Genomic DNA, 27,613 nt, shown 5'->3' with positions numbered 1-27,613 from the left:
TCCACCAAGTCTGGCCTCCTTAGTGAGAGCATTCAACACCCACCCCCCCACATGGTTGCTTTGCTACATCGGCTATTGCTGCAAGTAATGACAGTGTGAATAAATTGTCAATATTTGCTTGAGATAGTGCTTGCAGGGAGGGACTCTTAATTTTTTGCGTCTCATAGACTTAGCATGGGGATAAGCCAATGCCAGAAGGGACAGAAAGTTTCATCTATGCTGATGATCGTGCCATGACTGCTCAAGCAGGGAGCTTTGAGATGGTTGAACACAAGCTCTCCGAAGCTCTAGGTGCTCTAACTGCCTATTACAGGGAAAACCAACTGATCCCCATCCCATGTAAAACACAGACATGTGCCTTTCATGTCAAAAAACAGACAAGCATCCCGAGCTCTGAGGATCACCTGGGAAGGAATCCCACTGGAGCATTGCAGCGCACCCAAGTACATGGGAGTCACTCTGGACCGTGCTCTTACCTACAAGAAGCACTGCCTGAACATCAAGCAAAAAGTGGGTGCTAGAAACAACATCATACGAAAGCTGACTGGCACAACCTGGGGATCACAACCAGATATAGTGAAGACATCTTCCCTTGCATTGTGCTACTTTGCTGCTGAGTATGCATGCCCAGTGTGGAACACATCTCACCACACTAAAACAGTGGATGTGGCCCTTAATGAGACATGCCCCATTATCATGGGGTGTCTGCACCCTAAACCACTGGAGAAATTACACTGCTTAGCCGGTATTGCACCACCTGACATCCGCCGGGAAGTAGCAGCCAATAGTGAAAGACCAAGGCAGAGACATCTCCAGCTCATCCCTTGTTTGGGTGTCAGCCAGCACGTCAACGACTTAAATCTAGAAATAGTTTTCTAAGATCTACAGAGACACTCGCTGGAACACCTCAGCAAGCGAGAGTCCAAAAGTGGCAAGCTCAAACCCAGAGCCTCAATCGATGGCTGATACCAAATGAGAGACTCTCCCCTGGGCACACAGAGGACTGGGTGACTTGGAAGGCGCTGAATAGACTGCGCTCTGGCACCACGAGATGCAGAGCCAACCTTCAGAAATGGGGCTACAAAGTGGAATCCACAACATGCGAGTGTGGAGAAGAGCAAACCACTGACCACCTGCTGCAATGCAACCTGAGCCCTGCCACATACACAATGGAGGACCTCCTTGTGGCAACACCAGAAGCACTCCAAGTGGCCAGCTACTGGTCAAAGGACATTTAATCAACTACCAAGTTTGCAAACTCTGTCTTTTGTATGTATGTATGTTTGTTTGTTTGTTTGTTCTGTAAAAAATGTAACACAACTGTTCGGTTCCCTGGCACGATAAATAAATAACACTATGGAATTCTGGTAACTTGTAGTGTGGTGCATGCTGAAGACCTTGCAAAACTACAACTCCCATAATGCTCAGTTTAAAGGGATGTCAAGCTGCAGCAATTCTACAAGTCTAGGGGCACCCTTAGAAAGGCATATATAAAGGGAACGCTCGTGATTCAATATATATATATATATTGAATCACGAGCGTTCCCTTTATATATGCCTTTCTAAGGGTGCCCCTAGACAATAAATATATTGAATCACGAGCGTTCCCTTTAAGAGACAGGCTCTCCTTGGCTGGCTCTGCCTTCTTCGCCTGCTCCTGTCAATCAGGCTGGGAAGGGGCGCAAGGCCGAAGGCGATTGGCTAGCTGGAGGAACGCCCCTCCCTGCGCTGCTTCAGAGAAGAGAGAGAGGGGAAAGGAGAGGCAGAGATGGCAGCAGCAGAGGCGCACCGGGTGCTGGTCTATGGAGGGCGGGGAAGTTAACCAGTTAACCAAATTCATTAGTAAACCTGTTAAAATTAATGAGTAAACCAGGTTTATTTTTTTTAACCTGAAAAATTTTGGGGGGGGGGTTGAACCCCTAAACCCCCCCCCCCCCCCTCGCTACGGGCCTGGCTCTGATTAACCTATGTTGGTGAAAGATCAAATCCTGACCTTGACTTCGGGGCTGTTCAGCATGGCTGAATAGTAGGGTCTTCAGGGTGGCTGGAAGGAGTCCCTATCAGCACGAAGACATCAGAGTGGGCCCACATTTGTTGTCAGAAGGGCCCATCTTTTGCCCTTCACTACAGATTCAGGCAAAAAAAAAACCCCAAACCCTTGCTTGTGCATTCTTCCTTATTAATATATTTTGCCATCTTGGCTGTTTCTGTCTGTTACCAGCTCTGACATTACTTGGCCACACATGTCCTGTTACGCATTTGTGAAATGTTGAAGGCTATGGGATCTCTACATTGTAACCATAGACAATCATCCTGTTGGTTTCTGGGTCCAGTATCTAGTATTAAAAATGCAATATGTGACTAAGCTTTTGGACAGCAAATTTCTTAGTGCAATAAGAGAATAAGGAGTAGTGAACATACCAATGGAATGACTACGGGTTTTATTTTGGATGGCGTGATTTTAGTAACTGTTTTTAAATTGTGTTGTTTATGGGTGGTTTTAATATAAATGTTATTGTATTATCAATACTTAATTTTTACGTTTTATGTCCAAATGATATTTTATGTTTTAATATGGTTATGTTTTTGACTTATAGTTATTTGATATTGTCTAAGTATTATCTTTTGGTTTTCAGATGTATGTACAGCATTGAATTTTGCCTTTATTATGTTGGAAACCACTTTGAGTTCCCTCAGTGGGAGAAAAGCGGTATATATACATGTAGTAAATGAATAAATAAATAATTATAATTACATTATTTTAAAGAAAATGACAATATGCTGGCATTTCACAACTCTCCAAACCAATTGTTTGGAGAATTATAAAAAATACCTATGTGATTTCTCATCCTCACTAAGAGTGCCTAAACATGGTACAACAACTCATTGGGGGCGGGGGGTGTCTACTGACATGGGATATTTTCTTTATTTTTTAATATTGGGATTATTTAGTAAATCAAAAAAATCTAATTTGCCTAAAAAAAACATTTTTATGGAAAAACATGGTTTGTGTACTTTGCTCAAAATGCAGTTTTCTGCACAATACCTCTGTGCAAAAATCAATTGCTTGTTCAAATTACTTTTTTTCACAAAGAGTCCCACAAAATTCTAAACATTTTCATAATCATACCCAGTATGCAAAAAACATCTGAATGCTTCTGTGTGGGAAAATAAAATATGCAAAGATTAATATCCCAACCAAACAGCTAGCTGAGGAAGCTACTTCACTCTGCCTCATATTAAGACATGCATTGTTATGCTTTATTTATCTCAGGGAGGAATTAGATTCACAATAAAAGATAATTCATTGCTAATTCAGGCTTTGAAGGAGTAACTAAATTACTCTTTCATTAAACACAATCTCTGTACACAGATGCTGAAACAGCAGAACAGCTCTCCTCTCCTTTTTGCTCATCCACAACAAGAACATTATATTGGTCCATAAACCCTTGTCTATGGACCAATAGATTGTCCTTAACAAACTGGGAGATTGGGAGCGTGTGGAAATATTTACAAAGGACATAAAATGAACCAGCTAGACCTACTTAAAGTAATTTACAAAGCTTGGAACAGTGAAATGCAAGTAATATAGTGGATAGTAACAAGCCTCCTCCACATTCTTGAGATAGACCCTTGCAGAATAGCCTTGTTGTAATATCCAGTTTGTTTCTAAGGATCCTTTAGGGGGGTGGGTTCTTTTGAATCAATTCAAAATATAGTGATTATTATGGCTGGGGGATTCTGGGAATTATAGCCAAAATATTAATTTAGAATCGTAGAGCTGAAGGAGCCCAAAAGGGCCACCCAGCAATGTAGGAACACACAATCAAAGTACTCCCAAATGATGGCGGCTTCTGATTAAAAACTTCCAGAAAAGAAGACTCCACCACATTTCAAGGTAGACTGCACAACTATAGGAAATTTTCCACATATCATTTTAGTCAATATAAGGTAATAGTGAGGTAGATACTATGTACAGATTATGTGCTTGGCAGGGGTAACCAAATCGCTTTTCAATCCCAGCCCTCAACGCCTAATCCTATTTTATTTACAATGGGTAGAATAATTTACCATGCAGGCATTCACAGTACTACAGACATTTAGAAATGGCAGAAATTGCAATTTTAGGTTGGAAGCAGTGTTAACAAATCCATGCTGGCATGCCCTTTTAACATAAATAATGAAAGCTTGTGTTCTTGCTGTTCAGCAATTAATGGCTTGTATGTATTGATGGAATTGTTCTGTAAAGTGCTTTAAGAAAAAGAACAAACTGTATCCTAGGAAAGAATAAGCCAAAGTAAGTATTTGAGGCCATTTTAAATATGAGAGTAGCTATAACCAAGAAGAATGGGTTATTGGACTCCCCTGGATCATTATTTAAACATTATAAGGAGAGGAAAAGAGCAAAGGAATCACTATCTTCTCTAAGCAGAAAGGTATCTTGTGTGTGAGAGTTTGAGGTTTGGATTAGCTCACACAACTCTTGCTCCCATACATCATGGGGAGAGCGCAGATGAGCTTCCTCTATCAGTTCCAGCTCCTCATACGGGGACATGAGAGAAGCCTCCCACAAGGATGGTAAAACATCCAAACATCCGGGCATCTCCTGCGCAACGTCCTTGCAGACGACCAATTCTCTCACACCAGAAGCAACTTGCAGTTTTTCAAGTCGCTCCTCACATGACAAAAAAAATCATGTCAAGCATTGCATTTAACTTCCCAGGAAGCAGTGCTAATGCTTATATAGTAGATGTATAAGAGTCAGTGTCCTCCTTGGTCTAAACTGTAATGGAAAAATGGAGCCCAGAGTGGTTTTGGAGAAATCAGATGCTACCCAACTCCTCTTTAAAGAAGATGATGAGGAAGCCAAGAAAGAACAAGGAAAGGACAGGAAACCACATCAGATGGGAAAGTTGGTAGGGAACGAAAGGGGGTGGTTCTCTCTGCTTTCCTCCGCATTCTACCTGCCCATCTGATGGGGTCCTTAGCCACATTTGGAAGTATTTGTGGAAGTACTCCTTGCCACCTCATCACACGGGGCTAAATTTGGTGGCATGTGCCGATTTAGCACGGGAGGGTTCCCGTGTTGCCATTGCAAGGCATGGGGGGAAGCCATGTGCACCACACAAGTTCATGCTTCCACCTATCTGATTGCCCTCAGCTGGAGCCAGGTGATGTGGGGCATGGGGTACTGGGTTTCCCATGCCCTTCTACAAAGCAGAGCAACCTCAGCAGCTGTGTGACAAGGTGGTTAGTCTTGGCAACTGCATCTCCTCTCCTGCTCTTTGTCTTTCTCAGAACACAGTTGATAAGTAAGTCCTCTAAGGTTTCCTCATGCACTGAGTCAAACCAGTACTCACAGCCTTCTCTACCAAAGAGTGCTGGTGTTTCACTAAACTACAAATTCCAAGATTCCATACCATTAAGCCATAGCCATTAAAGTGGTGTCAAACTACATTCATTTTATAGTGCAGGTGCACCCGCTTTCTCCCAAGAGAGAAAAATGTTATTAAAAAATACCTACATTTCCAGAGCTTGGAAATACTATTTAAAGTATTTTATTCTCATTACTATTCATGTGTGAAGGGTATTTGTTATCATTGCTCGCTGCAATGTTAAAAGGTAGCTGTTTGCATTGATTATTGTGTTGTTTTTTCTTTTGTCTTTATCCCTCATTTATTAATCTTATACCATTCATGAGGCACTGGCATAAAACTGGTGAATGGGGAGGAACTCTGTCAAAACCCCTTTTTAAATGTCTAAACATGGCCTGAAAAGTGATTTATAAGCATTATTTTTCACTCCCAACAGTATTTTCGTTACAGACCAGACATATTTCAATTGGCAATTTCTCAGCCTGTTTATAAAAACCAAAGAAACAGTATATGACCTCTAGATGGTGCATACGATTAGTGATGGTTCCTGCCAATTTTCTGTCTTGGAATAAAAGAAGGAAACAATTTATTTAAGGTTTCAAATCTGAGAAGAAGGCCAGATGCTACACTCTCTCAACTTCAAAGGAAGGCGATTGCAAGAGCCTTCGAAACAAGTCATGCCAAGAAAAGTCTGTGATATGAGTCAACTTGGATTTGCCATAAGTCAGAAAGGATTTGGAATCATAAAATAATGACAACAACTACTTTCAAGAGATTTCTGAAGATATCCTGCTTAGATGCACAAGTTCACTATTCATCATCTGGAATGACCCAGCAGTGGAATTAAATGGACTGTTTTCAAACCTTAAAAATATTTATTTTCCAGACAACAATTCTCAGGATCCTTCAGCTTGTGGTAATAGAGATTGGCAGATTCTGGGAGTTGTGGTCCAAGAACTTGTGGCGTAATGTAAAAAACACCATGTTTAGTTCACATTTGATCAGCCCACACACTGCCTTGCCAGAGAAAGAAAATATGCTACACAGGTGAACCGTAAAGAACAAGTAGTTTACTCTTCTTAATCCAAAACAATATATGCACAATGTGATCAGTTGCATCAACTCACTAAATATCCTTTTACGAGAGATTTAAAATGGTCTTCCTTTGTCCATATGGATAAACTCCTTCAGCAGCTCATGAAGTGAGAACATGCTCCAAAATCTGTGTCTCTCTGCACCTGCATTGCTCAAGCCTGAACAAAACCGTAACAGTAATAAAAAGTCCCAGGCTCAGCCTGCTCCCTGGGCATTGCCTGACCAATCAGCTTCATGCATCTTATTTTACAGTTAACACACACACACTCACTGATTCCTTGCATGCTCCAACAGAACTAACCTTTTTCCGAACTTTAGGTATTTGTGTCACCAGGTAAAGAAATGTTTTCCCTAATGCCCTTGATTATTTTACAGATTGTGTTAATGTTGTCAGTGACTTCTGGTTTTTAATTAAAAGTTTTCAATCAATGTTTTCATTGTTTTCCTATTTAAAAAAACATTGGGTTGTTTATTTGTTTTTTTTAAAAAGTGAAGCCATTGTTTTTGCTTTATTTTGTTGTTCATTGCATTTGGATTTCTTAAAAATGTGCCCTTAAATAAAATATATGATATCACAGGGGAACAAACGTACCTGTACACTGATGTTTTACACACTGGAATAAGAAACACTTAGGAAATCAGCTTTATTTCAGTAATACTCTCCTGGAAAGAAAACAAAGCAAACAAAATGTCTTTCATTACATGCTTTGAAAATGCAGGCTGCTCATTTTGAAATGGAAAAAAATACAGCGATTTGTATAGTCTGCATTTTAAAGAAGTAATTTGCTATATTACTGGCAAGAAACAAAGGCATCCAGTTTTCTCTTCTGTTAAATAGCTTGAACTACTTTATATTGTAAAGTTCAAGCAACAACATTTTTCTAGCACATTTGTAAAACACTAAATAAATAGCTGAAGGAATCTTCAGTACTCATGTGCATACTCACAGAAAAACCTAGATTCCAGTTACTTACCGTATATATTCTAGTATAAGCCGAGTTTTTCAGCCCTTATGTAGGATGAAAAAGTCCCCCTTGGTTTAAACTCAAGTCAAGCTTATTTATTATTCTACTCTATTATTATTATTATTATTATTATTATTATTATTATTACATTTATGATTTTACTCTATTATTATTACATTTATTCTTTTACTCTCTTTATTATTATTGAAAGGATATGTAAGCACATTTACATTAAAGAAGGTTAGAATAATGGTTTAACCAGAGTTGGACAGTCTTATCTTAAATTACAATTTTATACAAATATTCAAAAACATTTAACCTATTGATACCTCAATTAAGGTAATTTTATTGGTATCTATTTTTATTTTGAAATTTACCAGTAGCTACTGCATTTCCCCCCACCCCCGGCTTATAGTCAAGTTAATACGTTTTCCCAGGTTTTTGTGGTAAAATTAGATGCCTTGGCTTATATGCAGATCAGCTTATACTCGAGGATATTGAGTAGTACAGGATTGCTGTGCTTTCCAAAAACTTAGAAAATGAACTATAGCTTTTTTTTATATATCCCTCTAAACACAGAATGACAGATCTATTGCCCTGTACTCCAAATATAGAAATAGATGCTTAGTACCACAATGTCTAACTAACAGAGTATTTTAGACCAGTAATGTACTGTATATATCTATGTATAAATAAAAAAAAATATTTTTAAAAATAACCCCCCCAAAAAAATGAATCAGCTCTGCCACAAGTCAGTGTAAGTACTGTACATTGAAACATTCCCTTCTCTGAATAAAGTAGCAAATGGCAGAGCTTAGCCTATCCCAGTGTCCTATTCTGAAAGGTAGCAGGTTGTTTCAAAAGATAAGCAATAAATAGTAGCAGAAATCTGGTCTTTCCTTTTCTTTGAAAGTCCAAAACAAAAGTTACTGGAGAAGCAGAAGAAGCAAAAGCTGATATGTAGTCAAACGGTCTGCGTTCAAAACAAGAAAATAAATCAAGAAATCTGTCTGGGTGATCCAAGAGAAAGATATCAGAGCCAAAGCCAAATTACACAGAGAACAGGAGCCAGAGGCATGAAGCTGAGCTTTGCAGGTCAGTTGTCAGCAATATATAGTTGGAGTAGAGTTGCTAGATTTATAGCCCAGTTTCTCGGCTGTTCTTTAATTGCCAAGCATTTGTTATAAAGTTGTCAAGATCTTCTGAAACCCCCCTTTGTTGTTGGTGTTCCAGCAAGGTAGATATCTCTGCTTTTGTCTTGAGGCTGTTGAGAGCTGTTACTTTCAGGTTCATCCATTGGAATGTCCTTCACCAAGTTGAGTGGCTGGCAGTTATCCTCTACTCTCAGACTCCACCTGCTCTTCCCCTTTGCTATCTGAGTCCTGAGAGCAGGATATGACACCCAGAAGAACCTAAAAAGGAACATTGATCTCCTCTACTCTCTTTGCAGTAGCATCACTTCTGGTCTTTTGTAATGCCTGGGTGGGAAAATGGCACCAACAGGAGCCAAGGACAGTTACCCCCTGAGGCCACCCCTTGACTTATCCACTGGTCATAATAAAATCCATAATTTTGGCTTCAAAACCTGCCCTTGACTTATGCATGAGGTTGACGGTAATACTTCTCTTGCATTCTCCCATGCAAGAACAAGATTTTCAAAAACCTTCTTCACAGTGAATGAAATTATGAGGTGTTGTGGGTTTTTGTTTGGGTTTTTTTATGGGGGGGGGGGCTTGCATTTCTATAGTTTTTCACATTTGGGGTCTATCATCTGTGCAAAAGCATGGTGGTTTGTACAGAGATGCTAGGTGCAAAAGCAAATTTCTATGCAAAACACACTGTGGTCATTGCTAAGATGTTCATTTAGTGCATAAAAACTCCATTTTTGCACAAAATGGCTTTGTCCCAAAATTCCAAAATGGAAAAAAAAAATCTTGCAGCAGTTGAATATATATATATATATATATATATATATATATATATATATATATATTCAGACCATGAATGGTTAAATCCATGGACACAGAGGATTAACGGAAAATAAAAGACTGTAAAGAAACTGTAAAGAAATTCCCAAAATTTCATTTCCAACTGTTAGAATCACAGAATCATAGAGTTGGAAGAGACCTCATGGGCCATCCAGTCCAACCCCCCTGCCAAGAAGCAGGAAAATTGCATTCACATTATTGTTTTTATTTTTAACTGAAAACTCTTTCTCTTTTTTTTTACAGGATGGCAAATAAAAAGCAACCACAGCCCATCAAGCTAGAAATATATGCAAATAAAAGTGACAACTGTGTTGAGACTGGAACCAGAATCACTTCATACAGGATCTTGATGTCTACCTTGATGTATGGAGCATCAGGAGAAGGTTTGATCAGAAAACACTTTGCTTAATTATGGTGTTTGTCAGTTTTTACTATAATAAATGCACAGAGCTTTGAGATGATTTCTTTATTTGTTGAGAGGATGGAGGTTACATCAAAATTCCCAGCAAACATCAATGGCAGGAAGGTTTTAAAAGGGGGGGGGGGGGTCAGACAGTGCACAGGAACTTAGCTTCATGATTTCCAAAGAGCTGCACTGGGTGCAGCAAGTACTAGAGGCCCATCTACTACTGGGATATATTTTATCATCTTAAAGGTGTCATAGTGGTATTGAAGGTTACTCCAGCTGTTGGGCTTCTAATGTCAAAAAGCCCTGTGAAGTGATCAGTGGAAACTGGTAGTTCCCATGTTAGTGTGGTGAGAAATCTACTCCAAGGACTTTATTACACAAAGCAAGTGGATTGCAATTACAGCAGGTAACAGAAGACTTATCACAGAATGCCATTCCCTTTCTGTTGTTCTCCTGCTGGAAGACTGCAGGAAGTATCTTTCACAAGAGAAAGGCATCAACAGGTATAATTTTTTTTGCATTTCTTGAAGGATGTATGTCACCAGAAAAACAGAGAGAGGAGAGACATCCTATGATAAGTCTAAGCCAAAGATGCTATTGTCCTGCTGCACCTGCTATTTGCTGTGTCATATAAGCTTCACATTATAGATTTCCAATGATATGTTCAAATTGCTTGAACCTGTATGGGCCAGTGTATGGCACATTAGACAATGGTTTAAAATTTTTGGCTAGAACCCAAAGTAGATTTTCTGACCAATCTGACTAAAAGCTGCCAATCACCATGGACAACTATTTTTTGACAGGTTCTCTGTGATTTTTTTTAAAGAAGCTGTGGTTCCCCCAGACAGATCCTTCTTATTGCATAAGGCCTGGTTACTGGATACTAAATGCTCAAGGATTTGTTTCTTGAGAGTGTGGCCAGTGCTCTCAAAATTTCAAGTGATTCAGAATATGAGGCATCCCATTTGTCCCTGATAACTAGATTCAAGGCATAAAATATTTTACATCTGATATAAAATGAGTCTACTGTCACACCAAAAAATATATAAACAAACATATATAATGCCAGCTGATGGCACTCACTGTCAGGGGCAGTTTCCTTTAGCTCCCTTCATCCAAATGCAGTTCCAAAGATGCCACTTGGATTTATCCAAAGAAAAAATTGTGGAAACAAAAATATCAATATATAGCTCAAAGTGCCCAGCTTCTCAAATGAGATATTAACCTCCCCCCGCCGCCCGCCCCCCCCCCCCCCTCGACAAGTGCAGGAGAAAGGGCTCCAATTGGTGACATCTGAGTCATGGAGAATTGCTACATACCCAGCCTAATGGGAGTCTTTGCCTCCTTCCATCTGCACAAGATTGGCAGTAATGCACCTAAATGCTTTTGGTGACTGAACAAATATATGGAATGAAAAAGGAAATAATTGCCTCAAGTGCTTCTAAGACATACTGCACACTACATATTCTAGTGGCCCAGTGGCTGAAAGTAGCTATGCCTCTGAATACTTTTTTTTTTTGTCATGTCAGGAGTGTCCTGTTGTGAGAGAATTGGCCGTCTGCAAGGACGTTGCCCAGGGGACGCCCAGATGATTTTTGATGTTTTATCATCCTTGTGGGAGGCTTCTCCCATGTCCCCACATGAGGAGCCGGAGCTGATAGAGGGAGCTCATCCGCCTCTTCCCGGATTCAAACCTGCGACCTTCAGTCCTGCCTGCACTTTAACCCACTGCGCCACTGGGAGCTCCATCTCTGAATACTGAATACTGAATTGCCATTAGAGTCCTATAACATATCAGTGAAGACTGAGAGTTATCTAGAAGTATTAAATAAAGTGAGTTGTGAATTATACCTGTACTATTAGTGAAATCAGTGATTACCATAATGGCACCCTCGCTGGCTGACCAGGGCAGACTCTGGGATTAGACATTTCTTTTCCTTTCTTCTTATTCATGGTAGATGGGCATGTGTTTGGTTGATGAAGTCATGCAGCTTTATAGTTATTTTTTGTGTACATATCCAGAAGGATATCACTGACACTAGCTATGGGCTCTATATTAGCTTCTTTGTTCCTATCTACAGATGTGTTTGTCCTTTGGCAAATGAAAAATCAAAAGAAATAAATGCTGGTCCAGACTGCTAGAGATTTTGCTTAGAGAAAAAAATAATGAATTATTCTATTTAGTTTGTATAAAACATTCTTTAAATGAATTATTGTTAAGAGTTTTTTGTCACCATCTGTAAAAGGTAAAACTTGTTCTTCACAACATAAAAGTAAATGTAAAACAATAAAATGAAGCAGGATTTGTTTGTCAGTTTGTCACTTTTCCTTTAATATTTATAAAGACACCAGGTATTGCTCAAGGTACTTCTGCTGAGAAGATAAATCTCAGTTCAGAAATATTTCTCTTTCCTTACTTATTCTCTCTCACACACACTTTTCCCACCCTAGATGTGCAAAATGTTTATATCATTTATCTTTATTGGGACGTATGTGGAGAATGGATTCTTACTCTATAATTCCCAGAATTATGTAAGATTGAAACATGGAATGGCTTACATGATGCTACTGGAAAATGAGATTAACAGGAAGATATTGGTTATTATATGTTTTATTTATTTATTTATTATTTAATTAATTATATAATTTTGTGGGTTTTGTATGGATTTTATAATGTTGTTTTAATTGTATGTTGTGGATTGTTATGGCATTGAATTGCTGACAATTTGTAAGCCGCCTTGAGTTGCCTTCGGGCTTGAGAAAGGTGGGATAGAAATATCGTAAATAAATAAATAAATATAATAAGTTAATTCTCATTTAGCCAGATCCCATAGTACCAAGCAGGTTCAGCCTCAACCTATTTGCAACCTTGGTAGCATATGATACTGCGTGCTTCACATCATCAAAATGTGTGTTTTGGTGAAGCAGAGAGTAAAATGTATAATAGCAAGCAAAATACTGATTTCCTGATATTTCACAACATCAAAAATCTACTGCTTGGGTAGATCTGCATTGCACACCTCAATGCTATGGGATAATGGAAACTGTAGTTTTAATAAATTTTTAGCCTTCTTTCTCAAAAAGTGCTGGTAAGTCAGAGGGCCATCCAAGATATGGATGGCATGTATTGGATGAAAACGACAGGGTGAATAAATAATTTAATGGACATATAATAAAAGCCAATCTTTTAGCAACATGGAAAAGGTACACGAATAGAGCAAAAAAAAAAAAACCCCTTATGGCTGTGTCCACTGGAAGCAGTCCTGAGACTGGCTTCACATACTTAATCTGGAAGGTAGAAGGAATATTTGGTCAAAGAGAAAGGGCAATGGACACTTAAGGGTAGAGAATAATCTGGGATAAAAGATTGGTTCAGCTTCTTCCAACTGCATGACAGATTTAGGAAGGACATAAAGGTAGGATTTGCTTCTAAAATATCAGAGTTAGAATGTATCTTCAGGAAGGACAACAAAGGCCTAATCTCCAGGCTCTATAAATATATAACTTAGTAGACCACCCACTAAAGATTTAGGTAGAAATACTGACTTAGAAGATTTGGAACATCTTGGGGAAAAGAGGTTTAAATGTTCAGTGGCAGGCTGAGTTAGAGAAAACATGTTTAAAATGTTTTATAGAACTTACATAACTGCAGAGTTACTGGCCGAAATAGAGAAAACCGGATGAAGGGCTTGCTGGAGATGTAAGAAGGTGAAGGGATATTTTTTTTCCACGTATGGTGGACCTGTAACATAGTTCAAGAATTCTGGAAAAAAGTGGTGAAAGAAACAACAATATGATCAACAAAAAGGTCAAACAAAACCCAGAAATGTGCTTATTAGGACTATTTAGAAGATGTATCAGTGCAAGAGATTATGAAAGTTGTCAATATTGCTTTGTTGTCAATATTGCTTTGTTGCTGCGAGACTAATAATAGCTTAAATATGGAAGGGGAAAATAGAGTTCACTATTAAAGACTAGAGAGGTAAATTAGTAGATTATATACAAATGGCCAAACTGACAAACAGTAATAGAGGAGGAAATAATGAAGAATTCACAAACAAATGGAGGTTGGCACTTGGGTATCTGGAAAAGACGACAAAAATAGATTTGATGACTGCCATAAAGAGGATTTAGTGAAACAATACATATAGGTAGCTGGTTAATTACATGATCCATATTGAGGGGTGTCAGAGGTCATATGGGTTAGGTTCACAGTTGTGGAGTTAGAAGGAAAAGATATGTTAAGGTATAATAATTGTGATTCAGGAAACTTCCGCAACCTGTTGTTTATTTTGTGCATCAGTGTTTTCATACCTCTCAACACAGAGGTCCAATTTAGCTATCATTCCTAACTGCTATTGATAGACGACATTTATTCACCAATAATAGCAGATTTCTGTGAAGATTATACTTTTCTTTCTTTCTTTTTTTAACGGCAAAGAACGTGTGGCATTTTTGTAAAACAATCCAAATGAGGCATTGCTTTAGCTGAAACAATATAATGTTTAGCTGAACCAATTAATGAGTACATTTCACACATCAAATAGCTGTTCTTTATGAACAATCTCTTGAGCATTAACTTCAATGTGACAGGTAGAATACACACCTTCCTAAATGTGTTTCTAGGTGCCAATAATGAGTTAAGGAAAACAGTCAGGGTTGCAACAGAAAACACCATTATTCCCATAATTGTTTTGTGTTTATCCCCTTTCCTCCTGCTGCCAACCAAACTAAGGATTTTGCATATTTATTTGTTTTATCTGCTCCATTGTGATGTTTGAAAATGCCCACTTTAATACCTATCCTTTCAACTTGTTTTTTCAAAGGGTTCTGTGTAAAGGAGTTGGGGAAACAAGCCAACCCACAATATCCCCAACTACCTCTGGAAAGTGAGAAGAACAGAATGTAAGAAAGTAATGATTTATGGAGTGACCTAAAGTTTTCTTTTTATTGATTCAGTGACCAATTACTACTTGAAAAAGAAACAACAGTAGCCTTTTGAACTCTACCTGGCACTCTGATCTCCACATTGTCTATCTTCATGAAAAAGAGAATAGGCCAGAAATGAGTAGAAAGAACTTGCACAGATAATCTACCACTTTGTGTTTCAAGAGACTAAGGTTTCAACCAACCCAGTTTTATCATTTGGTAGGATGAGACAACTGACTCAGGTAAAAGATATCTTCTCTGGTGGGCACAAATGCTGTGGCTTTTCTTGTCTTTTGGGAGGGCACAAATGCTGTGGCTTTTCTTGTTCTTGCCACCCACCACTGGACTCTCCTAGATAGCCTGCTGTCCTTAAGTACAAGGGAGCAGTCTGCTCAAATCAGTAAGATTTCACTGTCAGTTTACTCAGCCTCAACAGATGGGAGGAAGAAGAGGTACTATTTCATATGTTTTCATCAAGCCAGTGAGACACTAAGGAAGTACAAGCTTGAGAACCACACTAGGCAATACCATCAGAGGGGGTGACTCAGATTTCCTTGTCTATAATAATTTCGTGCAGTGTTTCAGTAATAATACATTATTTATTTGACTAGTCATGTGACCATTTCAAAATACAACACAAATAAAATACAAGGCAAAAAGGAGAGGACAGCAGCTGACCTTCTATTTACAGTCAGAGTCTTATTGTCCTGGTCTTCTTTCAGGAAATGTCCTCTTTTCTTGATAGCTTTCAGAATAAAAAGGCTTAATCTGATTATGGTGTTTCTTTCTTGTCCTTGCAAGAGAATATCAGAAGATCATTTCAGTTGGGGGACCTGCAGTTGGATAATATTGCATGTAAATATCAGTATCGCAGTTCAGCATATGCTGGACAGTCAATTAAGAAATGTTCAATATCTTCCACTATTTGTTCTCCCCATATACAGAATCTCTCACTTCTTGGGATGTTACCGTAATGCCCGGATTGCATCATAATACTGAGTTGTTCAAACCTAGCCCTAGTATATATTCTTCTTAAGGGTAACAGAAGTGGAATAGTCAGATAGTGTTCTAAATGAATATTTCTTTTGTGGGAAGCTCAAAACCTTGTGGCAGAAGACCTACCTATGCTTGCTAGGTCCAGTTGAGCATAGATATCTTGAGTGTGTTGCATGAGCATATGTTTTGCCTTAGGTCCTAGATGTTTCAGAAATTGTAAAGGCAGGCTGATTTTAGCCAGCTCATTATTTAGAACCACTATCCATGATGACTTTGGTGACGCTGGACTTGGTCCTCTAAACCTAGGTGTAGAAGTCTACTGGGATTGATCTGGTTTATTTTTGACCAGTAATTGAATTGTCTCATTAGCATTTGGCTTTTACTGGGGGCGTTCCTAGTTCCGCCCTTACTGCCACCATCAGTGTTGTTCTGGAAAGGCCCAGGAGGGTGCATAGCTGCTTAAGTTGGAAGGCTTCGATCTTGGTCAAATTGATGTGCCCCCCCCCCCCAGGGACTTCCGGTGGACATGGCAATGGGACTGCCTCGCTGAGAGTGAGCTCCCAGCGAGGACCTGTGTTGTGGCGGCTGGGTTGAGCTGAATTCTCCCCCCTTTGCCGGATTGAGTTTGCAAAGGTGCCGCAAATCCCAGTGTGGGCTTGAGACCCCAAAGATCTCCCCCCCCCTCAAGGAGGAGAGGTCGAGTGGGTCCGAGCAACACAGGGGAAAGCGAGCCGCCCCACGAGGATCGAACCGCAAGGTCCGTTCAACCGCCGCTGATCCATTCACAAATTAGAAGAAGTTGAAACAAAGAAAGCCCAGATTGGGTGGAGAAGCAAGAAAGACCCCAGCAACAGGTAACGGGACTAGTCCCACACTTTTAAAGAAGGAGAAATAGCCAAGCCGTAAGGGCTTGGGGGAGTAAAGAGAGAGAAGGAGATAAGAAGAAAAGAAGCTGCAGGATTTAAAGAGGAAGAGATCGCATTTTCGGTCTCTGGTCTCTCGGTAGTAATATCTGACTGATTGATTAATATATATATATATATATATATATATTATAATAAAATTTAATTTAAATTGGCAATCTAAATTGATGAATTTAAATCAACAAAATTAGAGGCAAAATTAGAGGAAAAGCCGCTCTGCTAAAGTAGATGAAAATGAAGACGAAGATGGAGTGATAGCCCCCTTTCGCATCCCCCCCCCCGAAAATCTAAAAAGAAAGTGGAAAACTGATAATATCTCCGACCTTGACGCCATAATTGTTGTGTCTATCTTCAGCCTTCTTTATAAACAAGTAGGCTGAGTTGGTGGGAAGGAAGTGACGGAAGTGACGGAAACGGAAACGGAAGGCAGATTAGAGTGACGGACGAGAAGGTCGGAAGAAGCATAGAAGGGACAGAGGGGCGGAAGTGACGGGGTGGAAGGAGGGAAGACGCCATTTTGAAAACCATAGAGAAAGTCCGATACAGAGCGGCTAGAGAAAAATTGGAAATAAATTGGAAATAAATTGGAATTAAATTGGGAAAAGCCCGAAAATCCGATAGAGAAGTAGAGGGCAGGAGGAGACAGATCGAGGACGAGAAGTAGACGATCCGAGGACGAGAAGCAGACGCTTGAGGTGAGGAGACGCGGACGAGGCGAGGAAGAGAAGTAGACGAAGGGCCCCAAGGACCAGGACGAGAAGCAGACGAAAACAGATAATTCGAGGACGAGAAGCAGACGAGTTGAAAGAAATGGCAACCCCAGGCAAACCAGAATCCCGGAGGGGGTCTCTGGATATAAACCCAAAAATGGACAATCTATTAAAAGAAATAAAAAAGATCTCGGAAAAACAAGATGCTTTGAAAGTGGAATTGAAAGAGGAGGTTAAGGCTAAACATGAAGAATATTATAAGAAACAAGAGGGAATTATTACAAAGATGACAGAAGAATTCAAGGTTTTGAAGTCTGAAATAAAGCAAGAATTTGGCCAGATAAAAGAAGACATATCGCAACTACATGGGGAGGTGAAAGAATTAAAAGTTTCTAAAGAGAAAATTGAGGGAACACAATTAGAAATGGCACAGAAGATAAAAGGACTGGATAAACATAGGGAAAAAATGGAATGGGAACAAGAGAGATTACTGCAAATGCAAATGGACTTCCAATTAAGATTCAGAAATATAGTGGAGGAGGATAAAGAAGACATAAGATCATTGGTTATTAAAATGCTGGCAAGCTGTATGGAATGCGAGGAGGATGAATTTGAACAAGAGGTGGATCAAGTTTATAGGATTTCTTCATTCTATGCAAGGAGGAATAAAACCGCACGGGATGTGATTGTAAAATTTACAAGGAAGAAGGTGAGGGATGACATTTTGTACAAAAGTAACAGAAACCCAATCTTTTACAAAGAAAAGAAAATCGTAGTTTTGAAAGAATTTCCCCAGATGACCTTAGTGAGAAGAAGAAAATACTTTTTCCTTACAGAAGAGTTGAAAAAGAGAGAGATAAGATTCAGGTGGGAGAGAAAAGAAGGAATAATGGTGACATATAATGAAGAAAGACACTGGCTAACATCTGAGCAAAAGGCTAAAGTGTTCTATGATAAATTAATGAAAGAACAGGGAGAAGAAGAAGAAATGGGAGAGGAAGAAGAAGAAGAAGGAGACGAAGCGGAAGGAGATGAAGAAAGAAGACTATCTACCCCAAGAAAGGGTATCAAAGAGAAAAAGGCAAGATATAAGTCACCAAAGGATTATAGCTACTTATTGAAAGATCCCAAACCACAGAGAACGACACCAAGAATGACACCACGGAAAGAAGAAAAAGAAAAAGAAGATCAGAGTGTGGAACAACAGGCAACTGGAACAGCGGAAATGGCTTTTGGCGATATAGGATTGGGACTGGATGGGAACGAATAGATGATGGAACGACAAATAAAATGTTTCTCAAATAACATTAATGGTTTGAACTCCCCCCAGAAACGTAAGAAAGTATGGAATAGCTTGAAGAAATTGGATTATGACGTAATAGCGTTACAGGAAACGCATATCAGTGATAAATATATTGCACACCTCCCAAACAAAAAATTAGGAAAAGAATATCATTCCTCATATGAGAAGAAGAAAAGAGGAGTAGTAACCTACGTAAAAGAAGCAATAGAATCAGAATTAGCTTTCAGAGACCTGGAAGGAAGATGCATTGCAGTAAAGATAACAATTGGAGACTCAAAAATATTGATATGTAATATTTATGCACCAAATGGTCCAAAAACAAAATTTGTTGAATTTTTGAACTCTAAATTAAAAGAAGCAGAATTTGATGATTTGATTTTGTTAGGAGATTTCAATGGAGTGATGGACCCTCAAATAGACAAAAATGCGAAGAAAAAGAAAATAAAGGAAGGGAAACTCCCTCAAAAATTTATAGAGTTGCAAAAAGAATTTGATTTAGAAGATATATGGAGAATTAGAAATAAAGATAAAAAAGACTATACATTCTTCTCGAATAGACACCAATCCTGGTCCAGGATTGATATGGCCTGGATAACTAGAAAACTCTCCGCCAAAGTAAAGGAAATTAACATCTTACCACGAGACCTGTCAGATCACTGCCCTTTAGAAATTTGTATTAACCATAAAAACTATTCTAGGAGATGGAGACTGAACGAGAATCTAATAAAAACAGAACAGGATAAAGAATATTATAACAAAATAATTCAAGACTATTTGCAAATAAATAAAGTGGAGGAAACGGACCCACGTGTGGTGTGGGATGCTTTCAAAGCAGTTCTGAGAGGACACTTTATACAACAAGGAGCAAGGAAAAACAGGGAAAGAAATAAAAGGTTAAATGAGTTGGCGGCCGAAATAGCAATTAAGGAAGCAGAATTAAAAAAGAGACCAAGGAAAAAAATAGAGAGGCAACTTTTGGTGTTAAAACAAGAGAAAACCCATGCAGAGTTAGAATCTCAGGCAATACAACTGAAGTTCCTAAAACAACAGACTTTTGAAAATGCAAATAAACCTGGTAAATGGTTGGCGAACCAAATCCGGAAAAAAAGACAAATAAATCATATATCTAAAATAACTACATTGGATAAGGATTTGAGGACTGATAAAGAAATTATAGAGGAATTCAGGAGATTTTACATCCAATTATATACAAAAGATAAAATAAAGAAAGAGGAAGTTATGGAGTACATTGGCCAAATGAAATTAGACAAAATAACGGATTAGGATAGAGAAGAATTGAATAAAGAGATATCGGAGGAGGAAATAGAAAAAGCAATCAATAAAATGAATGGAGATAAAGCCCCAGGGCCGGATGGATTTACGGCTGGATTTTATAAGTCCTTTAAACAACAGTTACTCCCAACATTTAAAACTATCATAAATGAAGCGATGAAATATCGGAAAGTTCCAGACTCATGGAAAGAAGCGGAAATTACAGTGATTCACAAGGAAGGCTTACCGGAAAATGATATTAAAAATTACAGGCCGATTTCTCTCTTAAATACGGATTACAAAATATTTGCAAATATTATGGCCACAAGGCTAAAAGTGTTTCTTAATAAATGGATTGGAGAAGAACAAACGGGCTTTCTCCCAAATAGACATATGAAAGAAAATATTCGCAACGTCCTTGATATTTTGGAATATTATGAGACAAATCATCAAAAAGAATTCGCCATTTTAGCAATAGATGCCGAGAAAGCTTTTGACAATTTAAATTGGGATTTTTTCAAGATATTAATACAAGAATTGGATATGGGAGAAAAATTTAACAATGCAATTAATGCTATTTATAACTATCAAAAAGCTAAAGTGAAAATAAATGGACAATTGACACAAGAATTTGAAATCGCGAAGGGCACTAGACAAGGATGCCCATTATCCCCACTGATTTTTATAATGGCCATGGAAATCCTAATGAAGAAAATTAGAGAAGATGAAAATATAAAAGGAACGAAAATCGGCAAATTCGAATATAAAATACGGGCATTTGCAGATGATTTATTAGGAACAATTGAAGATCCAGATAAAAACCTACAACATTGGATAATGAAATTAGAGCAATTTGGAAAAGTGGCTGGATTCAAAATGAATATGAAGAAGACAAAACTGTTATTTAAAAATGTGAAAAAGGAGAGACAAATAAAGATTCAACAACAATTGGGGATAGAGAGTGTAAAGAAAATTAAATACTTAGGAGTCTGGATTACCGCGAGAAATTGCCAACTTCTGAAGAATAACTACGAAATAGTTTGGAACAAAATTCAAAAGGACTTACAAAAATGGAACTACTTAAATCTATCACTCCTGGGCAGAATATCATTAATAAAGATGAATGTTCTTCCAAGACTCATATTCCTATTCCAAAATATACCGGTAATAAGAAATCAAACCTTATTTAAAAATGGAAGAAAGATCTACTTAAATTCATTTGGAAAGGGAAAAGGCCAAGAATTAATTACATAAACTTAATTGATAAAAAAACGAGAGGAGGTCTGGGATTCCCAGACTTGAAAACTTATCATGAGGCATGTGCTCTATCATGGATAAGAGATTGGATGAATTTGAACAAGGAAAAGTGCTTAAATTTAGAGGGCCATGACCTGAGGGTAGGCTGGCACGCTTATGTGTGGTATAATAGAGAAACTAAGGAAAAAAATTTTGGAAATCATTTCGTGCGAGCCTCCCTATTGAGGACATGGTTAAGATACAAAGCCCTCTTTTATAAAGCTACACCTCTTTGGGTCTCGGCGATGGAGGCCCATCAAAGAAGACTCTTAGGATGGAGGATTTGGCCAAGATACAAGGATATTCTGTTGAAAGGGGAAATGAAGATCAAATCGTTTGAACAACTTAAGAATACGTTCGGAAATATAACCTGGTTACATTATCTTCAAATTAAAGAGCACTTTAAACAAGATCAAAAAATTGGATTTGACTGGGAAGAAAACACATGGGATAAAGTTTTAAAAACTGAGAAGAAAGTAGTCACAACTCTTTACAATAAATTGATCCAATGGCAAACGGAAAAGGAACAGGTTAAAAACTGTATGATTAAATGGGCCGAAAATTTAAGACGGCCCATTCAATTTAGAGAATGGGAACAAATGTGGAATAAAAAGTTGAAATATACTTATGCCATGGATTTGAAGGAAAACTGGTACAAAATGTTTTATAGATGGTATTTGACTCCGAACAAACTAAGCCATATGTACCCAAATGTCTCAGATAAGTGTTGGAAATGTGGAGAACAAACGGGCACATTCTTCCACATGTGGTGGACGTGCAAAGAAACAACTAAGTTCTGGGCATCTATACATGAAGAAATACAAAAGATATTGAAGAGAAGGTTTAAAAAGAAACCTGAATATTATTTACTAGGATTTACGGACTCTGATCTTAAAGTAGAGGAAAATGAAGATAAACTACTTACGTATTTTACTACTGCGGCAAGAATTATTTTTGCCAAATTTTGGAAAAATGAACAGATACCGACTGTTGAAGAATGGTTGGAGAAAGTCAAAGAAATTAGAGACATGGACGAATTGACATTTTTAATGAGAAGAAATACCGGGAAACCGCTAAAGAGAACAGATTGGACTTCTTTTTATGATTATGAAAAGAAATTTAGATAAATATAGAGGATAAGAATAGACAAGAGTAGAAGAAGTTGACGGAAAAGATCCTGATGTTGGAGTGGAAGTCATTTTAGAATAGTTTAGGTTAGTTTAGTCTTTTTTAGTTTAGTTTTTTTTTTGTTCTTTTTTTTCCCTTTTTCCTACTTTTCTATCTTCTTCTTATTGTTCCCCCTCTTTCGTTGTCTTGTTTTATAAAATACTTAATAAAAATCATTTAAAAAAAATTGATGTGCCCCCAGATGATTTTTTTTAACCTGTTGTTAGCTATAACCACAAAAACATTTTCCCCAGTCCAGCCTCCATGTACTGTATCCATATACCTACAAGGGTAAAACTATGCTAATTTACATTTTTGAACCTTCTCTCTGCTCTGGTCAGAGCTGTCATTATGACCCAATTTCAATGACACTTCGAATCACATGGTTTCGTCTGCACATATTACAAGCACACAGCTTTTTTACATTTTAACAGTTATTGACTTTGGGCCCTTCCACACTGCCGTATAACCCCGAATATCAAGGCAGAAAACCCCACAATATCTGCTCTGAACTGGGGTATCTGAGTCCACACTGACATATATTCCAGTTCAAAGCAGAAAATGTGGGATTTTATTTGCCTAGCCTAGACTGACAAATGCTTCCACTGTCATGAGGATACCAAGCTGATGGGTTCTGGGGTCATTTTCTTTTGTTTGTTTTTTTCAATGAGGTATTTTTTAATGAGATTCCAATAACTTGTAGTTGTATCAGCCCAATATGCTATCATTTTCAGGGCAGTACGGATGCTAGCATATTTGGTTGGTGCAACTATGTGCTACTGGAAAAAAGATACTGTATGTTGAAATGTATGGAAGATGATCAAGTAGGTAGTACTTTGATATCAGTGCAAAAGGCATCCTCTATCAAGACATCCTCTGGGCTGTTCCAAAGTACCTAGATATGTGTGGCTATGGTTCTTTCCTGTCATTATAAATTTCAATTTATAATATGAATTGCTTGAAGGTAATGTAACCTTGCCTGCTTCAAATAGAAAGTCCCATGAGGATTTAGGAAACCAGCTGGCAGTGTTTATCCCTGGTAACATCTATATTCTTTCGGGATTTCCAGGTCTTCTGTAAAGTGTTCCCCATTGTAACCCCTGAATCTTTTACTGTCATATAAAATTTTAAGAGGACACATCAACCCAACCATCCTTAGAACAGGTGTGTAGACATCAAACCTGCCAGCAATCCTTTGCCTTGCTAAGAAGGCAGGCATTTCAGCCAAGATTTGTTTAAAGTCTCAGACAAATGGCTATGTGGAGCCAGTACTATAAAAACACAAATCAGTTCATAAAACTGCAAGGAGACCATTTCTAGCAGCTTCTCTATTATGGTCATATAATATATTGATGGCTGTAATAAACAACTATTTAAGATATAATACAAGAACTCATTGTCCTACACTGTAGCTGCTTCAGCTCTCCTCTGTAACACTCTTTGTAACCCACAGACCACAGTGCTGCTACAAGCATCTCAGTGGTGACAGCAACAACAACATGTCCTTTGAAAACCGATTGTATATTAACATCCAACAAAAAGCTCAAGGTGCTTCCACAGAGGCAGCACCACCAACCATGACACATTTTGTCATTTTCTCTTCAATATGTTTTTAATGGCTAAAAATAGGGACAATAAAGTACTGGAAAATAAAGTGATAGAAAATAGGTAGAAGAAAGGGGCATTTAAGCACCTTGATTTCCATGTTTGTAGCACTTGTAGGATATAGATTGAGTATTAATGTACCAGAAGTGTTTGGGATTTTGAATATATATATATATATATATATATATATATATAGGAAGGCATTTATTTGCAAATACATGCATAATGAGGTCTCTTGGATATGGGACCCAAGTCTAAACATGAAGTCAGACTTGGCCATGGTAGTCCACGTTCTAGTTACATCCTGAATACACTACTGCAACACACTCTTCATTAGGGTTGCCTTTGAAGACTGTTTGGAAGCTTCAAATGGTCCAATGGGCGGCAGCCAGATTGCTCACCGGAGCAGCGTGCGGCGTACAGCGTACCTGTTGGGTCAGCTCCACTGGCTGCCAGTTTGCTACCGAGCAGAATACAAAGTGCTGGCTTTAGCTTATATATTCCTTAACAGTTCAAGTCCAGCTTACCTATCTGAACACATCTCCCTTATGAGCCAGTTAGAGCATTAAAATCAGCCAGGGAGGTCCTGCTCTCGGTCCCACCGCTGTCGCAGGTATGGTTGGTGGGGATGAGAAACAGGGCCTTCTCGGTGGTAGCCCCTCAGCTGTGGAACTCCCTCCCTAGCAACATTATATTGGCCCCCTCCTTCATAGTATTTAGAAAACAACTAAAAACTTGGTTATGCAAACAAGCATTTGGTGAGTGACAACAATAATGTAGCAGATGGATGACAACCTTGGGATCAGTGCAATGCTAAAATGTTTTCAGTTTGTTTGATGGTTTAGTTTTTTAATGGTTTAATTTATAGTTATATGCTACTGTTTTAGATGTGCTTTTATTGTATGCGAGGCACTGAATTTTTGCCATTTATTTGATGTGAACTGCTTTGAGGAGGAGGAGGAGGAGTCCCCCCCCCCCCAGGGTGAGAAAAGTGGTATATAAATGAATAAATAAATTGATTTAAGCTTGCTATACACATTGTACATATAGCTGAAGGTAATTATATACAGTATATTTAAAATAATTTTGTTCATGAAGCAAGTTTGTGTCTGTTGAACCAATGCTATCACTATCTTAGCTACCCATGTGGACAATTTGGATTTTGGGGTCTTTCATATTTCAGAATTTTGAGTAATGTATACTCTACCTCTAAAAGCCTCACTGAATAGCAATGCCTTGTTATAGTCTCATTTAAAGTCTCATTAGGAATAACCCATCATGTCTTTGAGAGTTCTTGGCCCTCATCATTCCACTTCTTCGGGTTCTTCATCTGTCTAAGTTCAAAGCAATCTTGTGGGCACAGTGTAGGTCAGGCATGAGCAAACTTTGGCCCTCCAGGTGTTTTGGACTATAACTCCCACAATTCCTAACAGTTGGTAGGTTCTTGGGAATTGTGGGAGTTGTAGTTTAAAACACTCAGAGGGCCAAAGGTTGTCCATGTCTAGGTATGCCATGGGCCTCATTCAGCCCCCTAGAGCCCACTTTGGTGGCTCCTGAACAGGCCCGTAGCCAGGATTTCGTTTCGGGGGGGGGGCTAAAAAATTTTCAGGGGGGGTTTCGGGGGGGGCTGAGTTTCGGGGGGGGGGCTGAGTCTGAGTGAAAGAGGGTCTAGCCTAGCAAACCTTTTGTATCATTACCCCAATACCCCCATACATATGGGATATATTGAGTATGATGATCAAATCATGATATTAATAAACATAACAGTTTAAATAATGCACCAGTAAGGCCTTTTCGCGAACCACCATGAGAATTTCGGGGGGGGCTGAAGCCCCCCGAGCCCCCCCCCCCCCTGGCTACATGCCTGCTCCTGAATATTCCCACCCATTACATAAAGCACTCACCCTCCTCCTTCAATATTTCAGTTAGGTTTTGGTTCAATTGTTTGCACATAAGATCTTAAAACTCATGACAGCACACACAAAAAACTCACCTGCCCTTGTCTCAGAGCCATGGCTGCTGCTTCTCGCCTGAGTCCACACATTGACTCCTGGAAACACTCTCCTGGGCACCCAGTGCTTGTAGGATATCACCGCCTTTACACATTCAAGATCAGGGGTGACCAGGTAGTCATCTGGGACTCAGACATAACTGAGTTGGAGGTTACCCTCTACCATTGTTTGGCTTTGGCTGACTGTACATCACCAGTGGGGGAGAGTCAGTGGCATCCAAAAGGTTAGTAGCTTGTGGGAAAGTATCCCAAAAATGAGTACTGTGTATACTTGAGTATAAGCGGACCTGAATATAAGCTGAGGCACCTAATTTTACCACACAAAAAATTTGCAAAAACGTATTGACTTGATTATAAGCCAAGGGTGGGCAATGTAGCAGCTACTGGTAAATTTCAAAATAATAGATACCAATAAAATTACATTAATTAAGGCATCAGTATGTTAAATGTTTTATTTACATAAAACTGTAACTTAAGATAAGAGTGTCCAACTCTGATTAAACCATTATTCTAACCTTTTTCAATGTAAATGTGCTTACGTATCCTTCCAATAATAATAGAGTAAAATAATAAATGCCATAATAATAATAATAGAGTAAAATAATGGAATTGTAATAACAGTAATAGAGTAAAATAATGTAATATTAATAAATATCGTAAAATAAAACATGTAATAATAGCAATAGAGTAAAACAATAAATGTAATCATAATAATAGAGTAAAATAATGTACATGTAATATTAAGAATAATAAATAGAATAAAATAATAAATGCAATAAAATTATAATAACAAAGTAAAATAAGAAATAACTTTGACTCGAGTATAAGCCAAAGGAGGCTTTTTCAGACTAAAAAGGGCTGAAAAACTTGTCTTATACTTGAGTATATGCAGTATAGGAAATTGAAGGAATATCTCGCTGTGATATTAAAATATGAGTGGATTTAATTTATCTTTTAAAACAAGAAATGAACGATGTCAGAGTCTCCCAAAGACATTGGGACCAATGTGTGTGCGCGTGTGTGTGTGCGTGCGCATGCTTATATCTGTCCATTGTTGGGGGGGGGGGGGGAGAGAGAGAGAGAAAGTAACATCTCTTGTGCACTCCAGTCTAGATAAAAAATGAATCCCTATCAAGGCTGCTATTTCATTTATCTAATAGCAGCTTGAATAGGAATTCCTCAGATGACAGTAGGTGGGAAGGTGGGAATTCCCATGTGGCACAGACCAAAATCAAATGTCTATCACCACAGCTGCTGTTTAAACAAAAAAGATAACATAGTGACATATATGCAGTTATGTTGCAATGGGTCTGTTTCATCCTATGGAGTGAAGTACTTCTAAATATATATATTTGCTGTGTCAAAGATTGGAAAACAGACTTTTTCTGTCATGGCTCATAGAATTCCTCAGCCAGAAGAATTTTTAGGAGCTGTAATCCAAAAAATAACTTTTTCTCTGTCTGCTCTGGAATTGTCTCTTAAAGGAGCAAAAATATATGGTATAGAAATACAACAGGAACATTTTGAGAAGAATGTGAAATGTTGAATTTGAATATGTAGTGTGTTCTG

The 27,613-nt window shown here is 38.4% G+C and overlaps 1 protein-coding gene across 2 annotated transcripts in view; it reads left to right on the top strand.

The window, feature by feature from the left end:
* Positions 1-27,613, top strand: part of HTR1F (5-hydroxytryptamine receptor 1F) — a 182,938-nt gene that overhangs the window by 148,653 nt on the left and 6,672 nt on the right. The window contains exons 2-3 of one of the 2 annotated variants that reach the window (XM_060770547.2): positions 9,667-9,806; positions 14,659-14,737. The gene's annotated coding sequence lies outside the window, so the exon portion shown is untranslated. The remainder of the gene's footprint in view (positions 1-9,666; positions 9,807-14,658; positions 14,738-27,613) is intronic. The other variant, XM_060770548.2, reaches the window with a different exon arrangement.

This window comes from Anolis sagrei, chromosome 3, assembly GCF_037176765.1.
Source record: "Anolis sagrei isolate rAnoSag1 chromosome 3, rAnoSag1.mat, whole genome shotgun sequence".
Lineage (NCBI taxonomy): Eukaryota > Metazoa > Chordata > Lepidosauria > Squamata > Dactyloidae > Anolis > Anolis sagrei.
This window is presented reverse-complemented; position numbering and strand designations above follow the sequence as displayed.